Source organism: Grammomys surdaster, unplaced genomic scaffold (genome assembly GCF_004785775.1).
Source record: "Grammomys surdaster isolate TR1022 unplaced genomic scaffold, NIH_TR_1.0 125178, whole genome shotgun sequence".
NCBI lineage: Eukaryota > Metazoa > Chordata > Mammalia > Rodentia > Muridae > Grammomys > Grammomys surdaster.
In genome coordinates, this window is record NW_021620070.1 from 895357 (window position 1) to 915488 (window position 20132).

The 20132-nt window shown below is 40.9% G+C and overlaps 1 protein-coding gene across 4 annotated transcripts in view; it reads left to right on the plus strand.

Moving 5' to 3' along the window:
• The window catches only part of Gab3 (GRB2 associated binding protein 3), a 127481-nt gene extending 107405 nt beyond the window's left edge, over positions 1–20076 (plus strand). Inside the window, exons 11-13 of one of the 4 annotated variants that reach the window (XR_003713728.1) lie at positions 14570–14709; positions 15429–15528; positions 19116–20076. The gene's annotated coding sequence lies outside the window, so the exon portion shown is untranslated. The remainder of the gene's footprint in view (positions 1–14569; positions 14710–15428; positions 15529–19115) is intronic. The other 3 variants (XR_003713725.1, XR_003713726.1, XR_003713727.1) reach the window with 3 other exon arrangements.
• Positions 20077–20132: the final 56 nt, after the last annotated feature.

Genomic DNA, 20132 nt, shown 5'->3' on the forward strand with positions numbered 1-20132 from the left:
CTCTCTTCACTCACTCTTCACATCCTCTCTTCACTCACTCTTCACATGCTCTTCTCATGCTCTTATCATGCTCTCTAGCCTTTCTCTGCCCCAGTCTCTTACTGATACTTCAGAAGCAGGTAGAAAAAAGACATTACATAATCATTGCCAAATCAAATTCAAAAGAATAACATCCCACAAAGAATCAAGAATTACAATTATTCCCCAAAGCTTCAAGCTTCCCCTATTCCCAGGCCTATGGCCAAAATAATAATAATTGCAAACTTATCATTATTTAAACTTTCACTTTTAACGTATTACACTAAAGGGCTCAGAGTTCCGAGGTCAGCTACTTGCATTTTCCTGTGAAGCTCTAAGGATAAATAACATGGGCAAAGCTGCCAGGCAGTGGCCAGAAAGAATCAAATTAACCCAACTCAATAGTTCCACTAGCTTTCTACTTCTGTACATTGCACACAATGACTCTCCTAAGAGTCCCAGTGTTTTGACTTAGTTCTACTAGTATATGACTTTATGTATTCTATACTTGCTTATCCAGAAACCATTCTTAAATGATGTGCAAAACTTATTTCAAAACTTTAATAGTTTTTTTTTCTTTCTCGGAGTCCTGATGTTGGCTCTAATTCATTTTCTTTGTTTAAATTTATTTTATTTATATGAGTACACTGTAGTATTCAGACACATCAGAAGAAGGCATCAGATCCAATTACAGATGGTTGTGAGCCTCCGTGTGGTTGCTGGGAATTGAACTTGGGACCTCTGGTAGAGCAGTCAGTGCTCTTAACTTCTGAGCCATCTCTCCAGACCATCTAATTCATTTTTCTTCAAACTTTCTTTGCAAGTCAAGCATTAATCTGGAATGCAGTTATTGCATTGTTTCCAAGATGAGAGCACACAGCATGCACCTGGGCCATTAGGACTGTGCTGTGCCCCTATGCCTCAATTTTTAATTGTTAAAGAACCATTACATCACGGAACATCTAGTTTCACAGAATTCACCAGAGCAGAAGGAAAATGAAGTAAGAAAATCAAATATAATAAAATAATTATGCACACCAAGGTCAACTGAAAAACAGTCACGCACAAATGAAACCTATACAGCTGTTCTCCAGGGCTAAGGCTAGGAGAAATGGGAACAACTTTTTTTTTTTTTTACAAAGATCTGCCATGGGCTACTGAGATGTCTCCATCCCGGCCTACTTCAGGCAGTCTCTTATTACAGATAGTGGGTCCCCTGGAGAGATGTGTCTCTTGCTTCTCAGGGTCCCAGACATCATCCTTTTCTACAAGGAGCTGCTGTAGGCTTCTGAGATGTCTCCATCCTAACCTACTGCTGGCAGTCCCTGTCATGGTATGGTGTCCCCAAAAGTGCTGCAATATTAAAAGGTTTAAAATGTTAAGCATGTTTAAATAGTTAACCATTGTCTTAGTTAGGCTTACTATTGCTTTGATGAAATATCATGACCAAAAGCATTTTGCTTACACTTCACATCACTGTTCATCATTGAAGGAAGTCAGGACAGGAACTCAAACAGAGCAGGAACTGATGCAGAGGCCATGGAAGAGAGCTTCTTACTGGCTTGCTCCTCATAGCTTGCTCAACCTTATATAACCCAGGACTATCATACCAGGGATGACACCAACCACAATGGGTTGAGTCCTTCTACATCAATAATTCAATAAAACATCCTATAGGCTTACCTATAGTCCAGTCTTATGGAAACATTTTCTTAATGAGGTTCCCTCCTCTCAGATGATTTAACCTTGTGTCAAGTTGACATAAAACTAGCCAGAAGAGCCATTAAAAGCCTTCTAGGTAATTAAGGATATCACATCATCTTCCAAAGGCAACCAAAGGGCTCAAGTCACATTTTTTATGATAAGTAATTTAAATACTAGCATTCCAATCCTTGGTTTTGTAAGCTTATGATTATGAGAAAAAGGTCCGTCCCAGCTGTCTTCTAAGCTTGCTAATATCTAACTAGCTCCCTAACAACTCATCCCTCAGAAGCTGAAATTCAAAAATCATTTAGGAGATTAGTACCAAGCCAATCAATTACTTCTGGATATAATGATAGGAGCTCCATTCTTGCTGACTTTCAGGCCTTGTGTTTATACCATTTTAAAAGTGCAGCTCAGGAATTCCTGTGACATAGTCCAAATGTCACAGGATCTTGTTCTGGCTCTTTGAGGAAGAAGATCTAAGTACATGGAGTTAGTACATTCCACAGGGCCATCTGAGGATGAACTGACTGTAAATGAGAGGAGATAAAATTAAGGTAATAGTTAAACACATAAGGTCCAAAGACTAATGGAATCATAACCATGATTATAATATATATAACCCATGTCCACCACAACAATTCAGAGATCCAATTTCAAAGTTATTTGCCAAAGGAGGTAGTGATATCTGACATGTTTTGCATGTGATTTTGTAGTCTTTATAAAGTAGATTAGACATTACTGAGAGTGCCAAAAATACACACACATCAGAAGATATCTCATAACATTTAATTTTGTGTAATTATGATTTTCTTATTACTTGAACTTCAGAATTAAGAGAAATTCCTTAGGTTGTGTAAGTTAAAACCTTTTGAGTAGTTTAGTAAGAGTTTCAATATGTCAAATGGCATAATATAAACCTATATATAGAATGAAAGTGGAAGCTAGGTGCTTACACCAATAGAAAACATTTCAAGATCTAGAGATTTTATCTGTCACCCTGTATCTAAAGAAATCCTGGAGGATATCTACCAATCCAGCCTGGGGATAACCAGAGCCAAGGGTGAGTACTGTAGTCCCACTGGTGCCATTAAGGACTCCCCATCATACTCCTTGGACCTCATGACCTACTCAGTAGCAAATAATTCTGGTGGAAGAAAGACTTTAGTGGTTTGTGTGTGCTTAGGTGTATGCATATGCGATGTTTGTGGAGAGCAATGATCAACCTTGAGTGTTCCCCCTTGGGTGCTGTCCACCTTTTCTCTTTAAATTCATTTTTCTATCATATATTACATCTCAACCGCAGATTCCTCTTCCTCCTCTCCTCTAAGTCCTTCCTCCCTTCTCCCATCTTCTCCTCCTCCATTTCTCTTCAGAAAAGAGCAGGCCTCCCATGGATATCAGCAGTACTAGCATATCAAGTTGCAATAAGACTAGGCATTTCCCGTCATGTTGAGGCCAGACAAGGGAACTCACTCAGTAGGAGGACAAGGGTCCCCAAAGCAGGTAAACATGTCAGAAACCCCCACTTCCACTATTAGGAATTCCACAAGAAGACCAAGCTACACAAGCATAGCATACATGCAGAGGGCCTAGGTCAGGCCCATGCAGGTTCCCTGATTGTCAGTTCAGTCTCTGGGGACCTCTGGAGGCCCAGTTGAGTTGATTCTGTGAGCTATGTTCTTGTGGTGTCCTTGACCTCTCTGGCTCCCACAATTGTTCCTCCCCACCTTCTGCAGGATTCCCCAAGCTTCACCTAAAGTTTGGCTGTGAGTCTTTGCATCTGTTTCCATCAGTTGCTAGGTGAAGCTTGTTAGTTAAAGTCACAGGAAGAAAAAGGGACACTTTGAAAAGTGATTTTAGCCTTTATTTCTAAGTTCTCTCTAAAAAGTTCTCCTAAAAGTTTTCTAAGAAAGTTCTTCTCTAAAAGGTTCTTCCTCTTATTTCCTGAGCACTTATACATCTTTAAGAATACATGATCACATGGTAAAAAGTTCACCACAAATTTACACATAAATTTAAATCATAAATTGAATAAGAAATTTACAAAAGAGAATGTTTTTTAATTACTTCATTTATTTACATTCTGGCTGTTGCTCCCCCCACCCCGTCCCACAATTTCTCATCCCATTCCTCCTCCTCCTTGTCTCTGAGAGGGTGCTTGCCTTCTCTCCCCCAACAGGCATCCCCCTTCCTTGGGGCCTCAAGTGTCTATAGAACTAAGACCATTTCCCCCTGAGACCAGATCAGGCAGTACTCTGCTATATATCTTTGGGGCAGGAATGAGCCTCAGACCAGCCTATGTATGTTGTCTGGTTGGTTCCTCAGTCTCTGGGAGCTCCCACAGGTCTGGGTTTGTTGAGACTGCTGGTCTTCCTATGGGGTTGCTCTCCCCTTCAGCTTCTTCGATCCTTCCCCTAATTCCTCCATAGGGGTCCCCAACTTCAGTCCAATGGTTATGGGTAAGTAAATGCATCTGTCTCAACCAGCTGGTGGTTGGGTCTCTCAGAGGACAGTCATGCTAGGCTCCTGATGCTATGGTGTGCTTACAGATAGGAGCCTAGCATGGCTGCCCTCCAAGAAGCCCAATAAGCAGCCAAGAGAGTCAGATGCAGATACTTACACCCAACCAATGTACAGAAGCCGGGGATCCCTGTGGTTGAATTAGGGAAAAGATAAAAGAAGCTGAGGAGGAGGGCAACCCTATCGGAAGACCAGCAGTCTTAACTGATCTGGACCTCCGAGATCCCTCAGACACTGGAACACCAACCAGGCAACATACATCAGCTGATAGGTGGCCCTCAACACATATACAGCAGAGGCCTGCCTGGTCTGGCATCAGTGAGAGAAGATGCACCTAACCCTCAAGAGACTTTAGGCCTCAGGGAGTGGGGAGGTCTGGTGGGGTGGGGACATCCTCTTGGAGACAGGGGAGGAAGTATGGGGTGAGGAACAGTCAGAGAGTGGACCAGGAGGGGGATAATAACTGGACTGTAAAACAAAAACAAAGACAAAAAACAAAAACAAAACAAAAAATGAAACAAAACAATCAAACAAACAAACAAAAAACCTCAGGTGACAGTACAGTGTTGGTGAGGTTGTAAAGAAAGAGAAACACTCTTCTATTGCTGGTGGGATTGCAAACTGGTGCAACCACTCTGGAAATCAATCTGGCTGTTCCTCAGACAATTGGATGTAGTAATCCCTGAGGACCCAGATATACCACTCTTGAACATATAACCAAAAGATACTCTACCATACTACAAGGATGTGTGCTCCACCATGTCCATAGCAGCCTTATTTGTAATAGTCAAAAGCTGGAAACAAACCAGATGCCCCTCAAATGAAGAACGGATACAGAAAATGTGATTCATTTACACAATGGAATAATATTCAACTATTAAAAACGAAGACATCATGAATGTTGCAGGCAAATGGATGGAACTAGAAAATATCCTGCGTGAAGTAACCCTGAACCAAAAGGACATGCATGATCAGAGAGAATGTTTACATGCATATTAACTAAGATTAATTATCTGGCTAACATTCATTATCTGTCACTACCTCTACAGGTTCATGGAGAGGTAAAGACCATAAGTAAGTTATCATTGAAATTTTATATAGATAAACTCAGTCAATATTTTATCTTCTGTCATTGCACCTATAATAAATCATTACTTCCCTTTTTATGACTTTTGGTCAATGGTTTTACAACCTCTTGGAGTGTGCTCTAAGTTGTAAATGCCTGCTTTCTATCTCAGAAGCAATTAACTGATGACACTTGAAGACTGGCATAATTCTTATTGCAGTTTTGACACCAGAAAGGACTTAATAGCAGTTCTATTATAAAAGAGCTTAATAATTACTAATAAAATTTTAGGAATTCTTATAGAATCATCATTAAGAATTAAGAAGAAGTCATCTATATGTCTATATAGCATCACTAACATCTTCATTGTTCTGCAGAAATCTGCTCAAAAGGGTGGGCTAATATCTAGTTATTGTTATACATACTTAACAATAACAGGAAAATCATTTTAATAGAAGAAGTCTTTCCTAAAATGTAATCTCCTCAGCCTTGTCTAAAGGAGAAAACCTGTCATAGCTTTACATTTCATGGCAGAACGATCTCAGGAAGATCATCTGCTAGTTTTTAGCTTCTCCTTGATGGTTCCTGGCACTGATCCCAGGAAAAAGATCATAGATTATAATTATAATTAAGGGATTTATTGATTACTGCTAGCAAGGAAACAATCTCTGAGACAAAGTTGAGATTGCCATGAGGAGAAGGGTGAGTAAAGTATTTTAAAAGACAAAAACCACTAGAGTATTTATGCAAGCAAGCTAAGAGCTATTTTACTCTGCCAAGATTAGGTAGTCAAGGCAACCTGAATGTTTTCATAAGCAGGTTAAAGAAGCCAAAAAGCAGTTAGTTAATCACAATATGACAAGTAGATGGTCATGTCTGTACATTTCTGGATTGGTGGGGAGTCACTGAGTCAGGGTTACTGGAAACTTATGTTGCAGGCACTGGAATCAGAGACTAGTGGGTACCAAGATAGATGCCTAGCATAAGATGGAGGGTTTTGTCGTTGTTCGGTTGGTTCGTTGGTTGATTTAGTTTTGTTTAGCCATCATGGTTTCCTTTGAAAAGTTCTTTCTGGGTTCCTTTTTTTAAAAAAAACTTTTTTTTTATTTTATGTATATGAAAACACTGTAGCTGTCTTCAGACACACCAGAAGAGGGCATCAGGACCCATTACAGATGGTTGTGAGCCACCATGTGGTTACTAGGAGTCAAACTCAGGACCTCTGGAAAAGCAGTCAGTACTCTTAACTGCTGAGCCATTTCACCAGTCTTCTGGGTTCCTTTTGATACTCAGCTATATTAATAGGTCATTGGAAAACATTCTATTCATCAACTACATTTGAAACAGAAGTAAACCTCCTAATGCACTGTTGTGATTGATTCTAATCATCCCTTGGAAGAGTGGATATCCACCATTGAAGTCAAGAAGTACTATAAATAATAGGGTTCATAGATCCAACAATTATTTTGTGTACTTTTTTGGGCATAATCTAGACCCATATAAGAAATGAGTTTTTACCTGGATGGTAAACTTCCTATGTACCATAGGAAGGCAGAAATTAACAGCCAGAACCAAAGATGGGACTTTTTAATGAGGGCAGGGCACTGTCCCAAGAACTCATGTGAGTATTTTGGGGAGTTTTCTTTCAAAGTGTGCCTCAACTCAGAAGAGATAAATCCAAGTTAAGATTCGTGGAGTTTGATAGCTATAGGGGAAGATGTAACTACAAAAAAACAGGCCTTTCCAAAGAGGAGTTAGCTGTTGGCCTTGTCTTTCCTATGCTTTTTAATTAGCACTTATTATCCTGGTTAAATTCAAGATTTATCTGATTTTTTGCAATAATTGTATTATTTCTTTAAGAAAATCATAAAATGTATTTTGAGCATACTCTCCCAGATTCCCCCTTACTACTGTCTCCATGCTCCTATCTCTTCTCACCCAACTCTGAGATTACTTACTTTTTTCCTTCTTTCCCTATCAAGTCTAGTTTGTGTTGTCCAGCTACTCATGGAGCCTCTCTTGGTATGAGCCTACCAGTACTTGAATAGTTTAAAAAGTGCTCCCACCTCCCAGTACCTTATCAAATAGTAGTCATTCCTCTACTGGTGTTGAAATTATATGTCCACTTTCCTTTTTAAAATATATTATGCAGTCTCTGTAAACCGTATTCTTTGATAGTCTGTTGGAATTCATTGAGGCTATTGGCAATGTGGCTTAAAGACAGAGCTTCATCATCTAGAAACAGTTCTGAATATAGGGGTGCTTATAAGGGATCGAGGGCCCATATGGAATCAAAAGAAGCTATTGGTAATGTTGACTTCCAAATAAGATGGATCTCTTTTCAAAGCTTTTTCAAATTTTTATTTATTTAATATATATGGTTGTTTTGTCTCCATGTATGTTTGTGTACCACGTTCATTCCTAGTGCCTGAAAAAGGCCAAAATAGGGCACTGGATTCCCTAGGATTGGTGTTATAGTTGTGAACTGACATATAGGTTCTGGGAATCCAACCGAGTTCTCTGGGAAAGCAGCCAGTGCTCTTAACCTCTGACCACCTCTCTAGTCACTGCCGAAGCTTTTTAAATGGACACCCTTAGGATTATATGTTTCACTTTCCCAAGCAACTAAGGTCTCCAAGGGGAATGAAGAGTGTGTCTAATTCCCCAAATAATCTAGAAAATAAGGGAGGAGTCATTATCATTTCAAAGAAATCTCAGGAAACCAAATGGGGGAACAATATCCTGGAGGAGGGGTTTGAGTACTTCAGTGGACTTTTCAAATGCAGTTTGGAAGGTTCCTACCCATCCCTTGAAAGAACTATCAATAGTTTGCATTTTTGACAAAGAGGCAATTATGTAAGTTCTATGTGTTAATCTTTGTTTGAGTATTGCTCATGCTACTGAGCTGGAACTAATAAGGAGGTTCAGATCCCCAAGGATGATTAGTAGCACAAAAAACAGAAACACAGAGAATTTGACCAATGATCTTGTATTAGTCAGGGTTCTCTAGTGTAACAGAACTTATAAGATGAGTGTGTGTGTGTGTGTGTGTAATGTTTTTTAAAGATTTATTTAATTTATATGAGAACACTGTAGCTGTCTTCAGACACACCAGAAGAGGGCATCGGATTCCATTACAGAAGGTTATGAGCCACCATGTGGTTGCTGGGAATTGAACTCAGGACCTCTGTCAGTGTTCTTAACTGCTGAACTATCTCTCCAACCCCATATGTGTATAATTTGGTAGAATTATTTATAGACTGTGGTCCAAGCTAATCCAACAATGTTTGTTTACCAATGGAAAGTTCAAGAATCCAGTAGTTGTTCAGTTCATGAGGCTAGTATCTCAGCTGGTCTTTAGTATACACTGGAATTCTAGAAGTAGGCTCTAATACCAGTGAAAAGATGGACTTAGTAGAAAAGTGAGGGCAAGCAGGCAACAGGCAAAAGCTTCCTTCATGTCTTTATATAGGCTTTGAGCAGAAGACATACCCCAGATTAGAGGTGTGCCTTCCCACCTCAAAAGATCTGGTTTAAAGGTGTATCATTTCCACCTCAAATACCCAGATTAGAGGTGGATCTTCCCTCTTTATATTAAGCAAAAAGCCCTCACATGTGTGCCCCTCCATTTTGGAGTTAGTTAATTCCAGATGTAGTTAAGTTGACAACCAAGAATACCCATCACTTTAAAATTTTTTTAAATTATTAATAATTTTGTTTACATTTCAAATGATATCCCCCTCCCAGGTTATCCCTCCACAAATTTCCCATTCCATCCCCTTCCACCCTCCCCTTTGCCTCTATGAGGGTGCTCCTCCACCCACTCACTCCCTCCTGCCTCACCACTCTAGCATCCCCGTACACTTCAGCATCAAGCCTCCACAGGACCAAGGACTTCCCCTCCCACTGATAGCAGACAAGGCCTTCCTCTGTTACATATGTATCTGGAGCCATGGGTCCCTCCATCTATACTCTTTGGTTGGTGGTTTAGTCCCTGGGAGCTCTGTATGGTCCAGTTAGTTGATATTGTTCTTCGTATGGGGTTGTGTCAGAAGCCATAATAGGACAAGCTAATAATAAGCAGTTGATCATCCTGAAATGCTTGCCTCGGATTATTATCTGCGACAAGTGTGCCACATTCAGCAAGGCTATGTTGGGCATATTTTAGGAAAGATCCTGCTCTTAATATGCTTTTCCTATTATTATTAAACATATATAACAATCACTAAGCAATAGCACTCCCCTTTGGAGCAGATCTCTACAGACCCACGAAGATGTACTGTCTTGTAGTGATGCTATATAAACAAATAGACGACTTCTTAAGTCTTAATGATGATCCTATAAGAATTCCTAAAATTACATCAATGATTATTAAGCTCTTTTATAGTGGGACTGCTATTAAGTCCCTTTCTGATAGTCAAAACTGCTATGAGAACTCTGCCAGTCTCCCAAGTGTCATCAGTTAACAGCACTTAGATAGTAACCAGACTCTCTCCTGCTCAGAGCACATTCTCAGGTGGTTGTAAAACAATTAACCAAGGGTCACTAAAAGGGAACTCACAATTTATTATAGGTTCTAGGACAGAAGAGAAAATATTGCCTGGGTTTATCTATACAAAACTTCACTAATTTCTTATAGTTTTAAACCTTCAGTGAACCTGTGGAGCTAGACAGGTGATGGATGTTTAGCCAGATAATTACTCCTAATGAATATGCATGTAAACATTCTCTGTTGTAAACTTCTGTTTCAATTTATGATTTGAATTTTGGTGTGAACTTGTGATGAACTTTGTAACATGTGATCAGGTACTACGAATGATGTATAAGACAAAGGGACGTTCGTTAGCGGTCACTTCACTTCTTTCTCTCTCTCTCCCACACTTTCTCTCTGTCACTTCTCCTCCCTCCCTCCCTCCCTCCCTCCCTCCCTCCCTCCCTCTCCCCCTCTCCCTCTCCCTCTCCCTCTCCCTCTCTCTCTCCTCTCCCCCCTGCTTAGAATCTCTCTACTTAGAATTTTTCCTTTGTTAGAATTTTTTCCTTTTCCCCACTTAGAACCTTCCCACTTTTCCCCTTAGATAACTTACACTTAGCAATAAACTATAATAACTTCTTTAAGTGTCTTTTCTTCGTGTGACCTCAAACCAACAGACCTAAGTTAGAGCCTGGCAGTGCCTGCAGAGAGAGTACTAAGGATATTTGCCTAATTCTCTGCTGTCCCTGGGCTGAGGTGTTAAGTGCCAGAAACTGCAGTTTCTGGCCTCAGAGGATCAAACAGATTGCAGTTCAGCTACAGTAGACTAGTAAGTAAATTTTAGTAATGTAGACAAGAAAGATTTTATTAAACAGCAACCCTAAATATCTCATAAGATATTACCCCAAATCTCGTAAGACCAAGTCTTACCTCTCGCTGATGCTCTTCCAATTCCTATCCCCCTTGGCTGCCTCAAGAAGAACCGACCGATCGGAGGAGAAGAAAGAAGATCACCTTCTCCTCCCACCAAGCCAGGTATAGCTCCTGGCAGAGTTGCAATCCCCTTCAGCAACTCCAGTCCTTCCTCTAGTACTTCCATTGGGGTTCCTGGGCTCAGTCCAATGATTGGCTGTGAGTATCTGAATCTGTATTGGTCAGGTGCTGGTAGAACTTTTCAGGGAACAGCCATACCAGGCTCCTTTCACCAAGCACTTCTTGGCATCAGCAATAGTGTGGGGAGTTGGTGTCTGCAGATGGGATGGATCCCTAGGTGGGGGAGTCTTTGGATGGCCTTTCCTTCAGTCTCTGTTCCACTTTTTGTCCCCGTCTTTCCTTTGGACAGGAACATTTCTGGGTTAAGAATTTTGAGATGTGTGAGTAGCCTCATCAGATCCTACTATAAAAGCCTATACTCAACAAAACTGGAAAATGTAGATGAAATGGAGGATTTTTCTATGAAGATACCAGATATCAGTTAAATTAGGATCAAATAAACCATCCAAACAGTCCCATAACCCCTAAAGAAACAGAAGCAATCATTAAAAGGAAGACCAAAGTGTAGGCGCTTCAGTCCTTCTTAGGAGTAACAAAAATACTCACAGGAGCAAGTATGGAGACAAAGTGTGGGACAGAAACTGAAGAAGGGGCCATCCAGAGACTGCCCCACATGAGGATCCATCCCATGTGCAGTCACTAAACACAGGCACTGTTATGAATGCTAGGAAGTACATGCTGACAGGAGCCTTATATACCTGTCTCCTGAGAGGTCTGCAAGAGGCAGATGCTCTCAGCTAACCATTGAACTGATCACAGGGTCCCCAACGGAGGAGGTAGAAGATTGAAGGAGCTGAAGGGGCTTGAGGCCCCATTGGAAGAGCTACAATACCAACAAACCAGAGCTCCCAGGGTCTAAACTGTCAGCCTGGGAGCACTTAGGGAGGGATCCATGGCTCCAGCTGTATATGTAGTGGAGAATGACAGTGTCAAGCATTGGTGGGAGAGGAGGTCCTTGGTCCAGTGAAGGCTAGATGCCTCAGCGTGGGGGAATTCGAGGGTGGGGAGGTGGGAGTGGGTGGGTGTGTGGGGGCACACTCTCATAGTAACAGGAGGGGGGATGGGATAAGGGGTTTCTGGGGGGGGATGGGGAAAGGGGATAACATCTGAAATGTAAATCAATAAAATATCCAATTAAAAAATAAAAATGAAAAAAAAAACCCAAAACAAAAAACAAAACAAACAAATAAAAGCCCCAAATTCTCCCAACTAAAAAATCCCCAGGACCAGATGGTTTTAGTGGAGAATTCTATCAGCCCTTCAAAGAAGACCTTATACTAATACTTCTCAAACTATTTCACAAAACAGAAACAGAGAGAACACTACCGAATTCGTTCTGTGAAGCCACAGTTAGGCTGATACCTAAACCACACAAAGACCCAACAAAGAAAGAGAACTTCAGATCAATTTCTCTCATGAATATTGATACAAAATACTCAATAAAATTCTCACAAACCAAATCCAAGAACACATTAAAATGATCATTCACCACAGTCAAGTAGGCTTCATCCCAGGGATGCAGGGATGGTTCAATATATGGAAATCCATCAATGTAATCCTCTATATAAACAAACTCAGACAAAACCCATATGATAATATCATTAGATGCTGAAAAAGCCTTTGACAAAATACAACACCCCTTCATGTTAAAAATATTGGAGAGATCAGGAATTCAAGGTCCATACCTAAGCATACTAAAAGCCGTCACAGGTTTTATAGATACCTTTGCCATCAAACATGTTTACAAATTTGCTATGTTCAGCATCAGCTGTGATGACCAGGCTCATGAAATTCCTTAATGATTTTCCATTAAATAGATTGGGAAAAGCAGAGGATGTTGTATTACTATTTTTCTATTGTTATAATAAAGCACCATGACCAAGGCAATTTACAGAAGGAAGGGATTGCTTAGGCTTATGCTTCCACAGGGATAAAAATTCATCATCATCACATGGCAACAGACAAGGTGGTGAAACAATGAGCTGAGAGGTCACATGTTGAACTGTAAGCACAAAGCAGAGAAAACAAACTGGGAATAGTTAGTGCATACCATTCAGATTTTGACAGGGATATTATTTGGTATGAAATATGCAAATAAGAGCCCAAAGTGGTTTTAGAGATTCTTCTAGTAAGATAATAGAGTCAGCTATTATCTTCACACATCTTGGTGACCATTGAGCTTCTAAATCAGGCTATTTTAATAAATGGATTTGACTTGAGGCTTTGGTAAGGACTACCAAGGCCACACCATGGCATTCAGAATCACAAATTTTAAAAGGGAGCTGAAGAGATGTCTCAGTAGTTAAGAGCATTGGCTGCCCTTGCAGAGGACCTGGGTTAGATTCTCAGCACCCACATGTTATCTCACAACCTTTTGTTAACTCCAGTTCCAGGGGATCCTATGCCCTCTTTCAGCCTCTGCAGGTACCAAGCACATAGGTGGCATACAGATATACATGCAGGAAAAATACCCATATACATGCTACTTTCTTTTAAAAGACTGTCATGTGACAACCTTAAAGCTGGAGTCTCAGCTTTGGGTAATTAAAAGTCTCTTGCTTTTTTTCTTCATAAGATATGGGAAGTTCAGTTATTATGTCCATTTAAGTATTCATACAGAGTCTTGGCCATGAATTTGTACTCAGAAATCCAAAAACCAACAGTAGAGTATTAGTTTAAAAAATAGAGGCTAGAGAGATGGCTCAGCAGTTAAGAGCATTGGCTACTCTTCCAAAGGACCAGTGTTCAATCACCAGCATCCACATGGCAGCTCATAACTGTTCCAGGGATCTGACACCCTTACTCAGACATACATGTAGGCAGAACACCAGTGTACACAAAAATAAAAATAAATAAATCACTAATTTCTAAAAAAATTCTAAGCTGTTTTCTAGTGCTAGGGTTTGGAAGGGCCTGGGTGGTTCTTCCTACAATACCCCACCCCACAAAGCCTATGCTTCAGAATCAAAATGAATCCTAGATATAATGTCTTTTGTAATAATAAATGGATTGGGGGCTTAGAAATTAGATATCCTCTGTCAACTAAGTAAATTTAAAGTTTATATTAGGAAATTTGATGGCTTCTTTTTAAGAAGGGAGAGCAAAAAAGAGATCATCACATATTTGTAAGATTACTATCTAAAATTGTATAACCATCACAGTTTAAGTCATTTATGTCCCTTGATAAGGACCTGACTAAAAATATGGAGGCTGTCTATAGAGCCTCATGGAAGTTAGTTTTTGTTTGTTTGTTTTTGTCATTTTGATTTTTTGTTAATTTATTTATTCACTTTACATTCCAATATCTGTTCCCCCTCTCTCCAGTCTCTATCCCACAGTTGCTTCACCATTCCCTTTTTTCTCCTCTGAGAATGGGGGGGGCCCTCTAGGTATCACCCCAACCAGGCACATCAAGTCCAAATTAGTTTTTTATTCCAATCCTGTCCATCAGTCTATTTAAAGCCAAAAGAGAAATTGAGATTTAGGAGCAGGAATGAGGAGAAGGTATCTTTCAGGAGCTGATATGGGGAGAAGGTATCTTTCATATTTAGGATCCTAAAACATTTTATAACAGAAGGAATTGAATTTAACATAATATAGAGTAAAAAGAAGGAAAGGTATGAGTCCTTTAATCTAGGTGACTCTGTCTGTTCCATCTTACATATTTATAGCCCATACTCAGTAAATAATGGGGGGAGCGTCTAAAAATGCTAATTCACTGTTTTTGCCTTCAGGAAAGGTTGATAAGAGGGTGATAGCCCTACCTCTTCAAGAGTCAGAAGCTAATTGCCTGAAATAAAAGATTAGAGGCCATGTTATCAAAACTTAATCTGCAGAAAAATGGATGCATCTGGAAAGTATTAAATCAAGCAAGGTAAACCAGATTTCAATGAAAATGTACGTTCTTTCTTATATGTGGATCCTGTTAAATGATTTCTGTATGTATGTATATGAATTGGGGATGGGTATATAAAATTTGGGTATAGGCTATGAAATTAGTAAGGAGACCACTTAGGACAAAAAAGATATTGAGGAAGGAAGAGGTAATAGGGTACATGAGAAGTGAAAGAAAGAAAAAAGGAGTCTTGTGTGGGGGGGGCACAGATGGAAGGATACAAGGGGATTCAGGGGAATAAGAAAACAGAATCCAACAGAAACAAATTCTGTTTGGAAATGCCCTAATAAAACCTAATACTATATGTTCTGACTAAATTTTTTTAATAAAATAAGAAATTTTAATCTCTTGCCTGCAACTTCAAGATTTACATGAAGCTCTAACTTATTGGTGGTTATGGCTGACTCAAAAGCCAACTGGACCAAGGGTTTCCTCATTCCAGAGTTGACATCTGGGGCTTTGGTCTGGAAGTCCTTTGATCCTTGTGTCACTAAGCCATCCAATGTCCTGTTTTACTACACTGAGGGCAAGGAGTATTAGAAGTCAGTCCAATATTGGGCAATTCTCTTCCAGTGGCCTTTATTTGAGACAGCATTTATTCTAGAGTCTATTTCTTCTGGGAAAGAGAAGCCAGCAGATTTTAAGTCACCATGTAAGGCTGAAGGAACATCTACATACCTTTCTCCTTTTTTCCTCAGGGAAGAAACAGGCATTGGCCTGTTTTTGTCCTCTCTTTCTCCCTCAAACCTTTGGTTATTGAAAACAAAATATCCCACTGAACATCATTGTTGAACATCAGTAAGTGTCTTGGGTACTAATGACAAGGTTTGTGATTTCCTTCTGGTGTTAGAAGCAAATTGATAGAAATTTGTCCCAGAGAAGTATTTTTACTTTAAAGAAGTGTTAGTACACATTCTCCTAAAGACATCCTAAAAAGGCAATAAGGTTTTTATTGAGCTTCCCTCTACTCAATAATTTCCAATCCAGCATAATATACTGTTTTTTTTTTTTTAGTTTTTATTCCTTTATGGAGAGCATGCTGGTCTATATATCTTAAAAATTACATTAGATACAGTTGTCTTGATAAATCAATTGTACTATCTAAATATATATTGAACCTTTAACAATATTTGATTTCTATTCAATTGGAATAATATATTGGCTTTTTGGAAAATGTGAACAATTAAAAGAAAATGCAAAGACTTACAAAGAGACAGCATTGAGAAATACAAAAGAAAGTGTTCTTGGGCTGACAGCTATACAATGTCTAATCTATAGTTTACAGAAAGTATCTAATTTTATAATTTTTTTCTCAAATCGTAATTAATTCATACAGGGGTTATAAACACAGAAAGGCAGGATGTGGGGAAGGGAATGACACTGGAGTGTGGGTGTTCAGGGGGAATACAGATATCTTCAGAACTGGGTATCGGCTGGGTGAAGGTTCAGAGGACAAGTCACTATGACTCTGCCTATGACTCGCTTGTCCTTATCTAAGTTGGTATTGTCTGCCAAGGCTACCTATTTACAAGGTCTATGACTACTCAGGCTTATAAATTTCCACAAAAGCTGCCTGTTGACATTAGCTTATAGCCATCTGTTTCAATGTTTTTCCACTGAGACACAAGACTTGGTGTTAGTATACATGTATGACAGGCCTATTGCTGATTTTAGGCCTATGGATGATTTTAGGCCTACAGTGTGTAAGCAGGGCTGCCCCTGAGATCTCCTCCCTTCTCTAAGTATAGAAGGGCTGTGGCAATTCTAAACTTGAGAAGGCGGGGATAGAGGCATGACCTCCAGTATTTGAAGGGGACCTTGTAATGGCTCCAGTCCCCCTGTCGTTGTCCAGTGAGGCATGAGGGCCATACCCGTCCTGATGTCTTTTTCCTGGAGAGGGGATACTCTTGACATCAACCCCTATGCAGTCAGGCTTGTCCCTCAGGGAACCCAGATAGATATTTTTATCTTTTATTTATATTCTCTTGCAGTGCTTAGCCTCGCAGCCTAAGCAAGAATTCAGATCGCCTGTCAGAGGGGGTTCTGGGTGGCCCCTCTCTGCCTGGTCTAGGGGTGGAAGTACCCTCTTTTAGGTTGGGTGGAGATGAGTTTTGGGAACACCCTGTATAAAGAAACAACCTTATCTTGAGTCTTGTGGTCCTCCATAGCTAACTTATGATAATGTATCTGAGTAGGTTTTGCTACCAAATTATTTATCTGTTGTATCACAGAGTTAGTCCACCTATTTGAGGGCCAGGGACCAGCAGAAATAAGCAAAAAATATACTGGTTTTTATGTTACTAATTTTTAGTTACTTAACACATAAACAACAACATCCCCACATAAGATCCTTAGTATTCCATCTCTAAGAACCATCCAGGAATGCTTCAGGTCACATGGGATACTTAGGATCTAACATATGTAACTGATCTGCATAATGTGTAGAACTTTGAGTCAATCTGAAGCCATGTTCTCTTAGAATCAGTTAAATTCTGTCTTATTGTAGTATAACATGAAGGATAACAATTCTGTAGTATTGTTACCCTTCAAAATGATGAGGAAACTCATCATTTTGGAAGAATATATAAATTATGTATATATTTCTCAGGATAATCTAAGAAACTCTTACAAACCTACTTTGTTTCAAGTTTTGCATAGAGAAAAGTTGCTTACTCCCTAACACTTTGCTGGAAAGGACACACCTACAAGTGTTTGAGGCAGCAAGGGTGGAGATTGTGGGATATGACAATGACACTGACCTTTTATTGTCCACTACATGGCAATGTTAGCAAAGGTTTTCATTATTCACGTTTGTCAGCATTTTTTAATTGAATAGTTCTATCTTATGATTGTCATTCTTTGATTTAACTTATCTTGTTGGCATTAATCTGGGTCTTTTCTTGCAGCAGAAAAAAATTTATATGTTCGATATCTTGGGCCTTTGCCCAGGAATCTACAGAAAGAGACCTGATTGTAAAACAGGATTACAAAAACACTCCCACTTTCTGGAACTTCCTTGCCTACTCAACCACAAACTGTTTATAGTTGATATTCACACTGAATGATACAACAGAAAAGGTATCATTATCTTTCATTTTAAGGTTTAAGGACCAAATTTTCCCCAATTATGAAGCATGCATCAGAGAAGTGAGTCAATAGAAATTGAAGGGAAGTTAACTCATTTAGAGGAGAAAAAATACAGTGAGCTGAAGAGATAGGCATCTCTTCTACTTAAACGTTATCAAAACAACCAGTGAATTGGGAGTGGAGAGGAAATCAGTAGTTAAGAACACAGGCTGCTCTTCCAGAGGATCCAAGTTTGATTCGCAGTACCTATACTATGACTTACAGTGTCAGTTGTCTGTAACTCCAGTTCCAGGAAATCTGACAACATATTCTGGCCTCCTTATATACCAGGCATACATAAATTTGATGCACAGACATGCATAAATGACAAATACTGTTTCAGTTAGGATTTCTATTACTGCAACAAAAACACCATGACCAAGAAACAAATTGGGGATGAAAGGGTTTATTTAGCTTGCACTTCCACACCACTGTTCATTATCAAAGGAATTAAGAACCAGAACTCAAGTGTGTGTCTGGCTCCCAATGGACCAATTCCCCAGCCATGAAGGTTCTCACTATTTTCTTGGATGGGTTCCCCTAGGAGTCCTTCACATTCATTCTCCATGAACTCTGCTCCCCAATGAACACCCACCACCACCACCACCACCCCAGACTGTATGGAATCACATAAACGAAGCAATCTGCTTCTGACCCTCTTGCTGTGACCCTGTAGAATCCATCCAGCCCCGGCTCAGCCTGTGGACCAAACCACCCTCTGGAGAGTCCAACTAGGACTGTTCAAAATGTCCTCTGAGTCCCAAGGAACTAACTGTATCCTCCAGAGTCAGGCAGGACACCACTACACAAGCTGGGGACATGAGGTACCAATGAGTCCCTGTAGCCTGGGTCTCCTATCTCTTGTGACCACCCGGGTCACATGGGACTTTGAGGATGTCCAGACCACCAGGATGGTCTTGTCTTGTCTTGTCTTACTCTCTGATCTCAGCAGTCCCTATGAATTCATCTGCAACCTGCATGGCCACTGAATCATCCACTTTGAGAGGCCATACAGTCCCCCACCAACTCAACACCACCAGGTGGCAGGAAACACCACTTCTAGGCACCAATTTCAGCTCTGCCCTTCAAGAGCATGAACAAAGCATGCTTTATTCACTCTTAGACCATGTCTTTCTTCACTGTAAATGAGGAAACCACCTACAGTCACCAGTTTCCTGCCATGGACTCCAACCTAAGGCCACTGCCCTAGCAGATGGTTCCTCAGTGCCATGCCTCACATTGTGCCAAATGATTCCCAGGTCTTCGAAAACACCGTGAGTGCCCATAGGACAAATGCTCCTGTGATCATCCTGCTGATATTTCCTCTGTTCCTCGCCTAGCTCTGGGAGAGAAGCAAAAAAGCCTCTGAGCCAATCCCACACCGTGCCATCCCATCCCCAGCACAGGGTCCAGCCTTAGGAACATGAATGAGGACAGGGAGGCGATGAAGATCTGTCTCTGATCTCAGCCAGCATTGAGGGCTATGTTGGGCCTTCTCTTTCAGCCTCACTAATCTGTGTCATTAAGGGATGCCCGCCTGGTGACAGATATGGGGCATCACTGTGTGCAAGGGTCTGCATTCAGGGGGGAAAGTTTGGGTAGAGTATCTCAGCTTGGGAACCATCTCTCAGGGTCCCAACAGCTACGTTTATCCTGGACACAGGCTGGACGTGCTGGCACAGGTGTTCTTGCAGCACCATGCACGACCGCTGCTGCAGTGAGCTCCTGAAGCATCAGGCTTTCTGTTGTGCCAAGGGGGCGGTTTCTCCACACTCGATGGTGGAGAAACTTGAGGGAATCATATATTGAAAGGTTCCATCAGTACAAGCCACCTAGGACAGGAGCCGAGTTAGGGAGCAGGAGTTGTAGGGCACCAAGAGCCAGGCGGTAGCTCAGCTGGGAACCAACCCTCGCGAGAACTTACTTGCGCAAGCGCGGTGGGCACACACGTGGTGTGATGGGTGTTAGCGGGTTGTAACTGCCACCTCACTTCCGTAGCTGAACCTGAGCAGTGCAGTTGCTTGAGCCGGGGTCACTGAGTGGAAAGTCAGAATCGCCATGCAGGATCCTGGTGAGGACTCCGCAGGTGGCAGGACAGGGTTTGACGAAGGCGGTGAGGATGGGCAGCATAGGCCTCAAGCTGCCGATGCCCAGGCTAGCTCTCAGAGTTTGGCGACTGAGGGTGACCACGACAACTCCCCTCGTGAGAGTCGCCCACAAGATGCCAGTAGTCAGGCTGCTCCAGGCAGCCCCAGCCCAGGGAGTGCTGTAGGGTC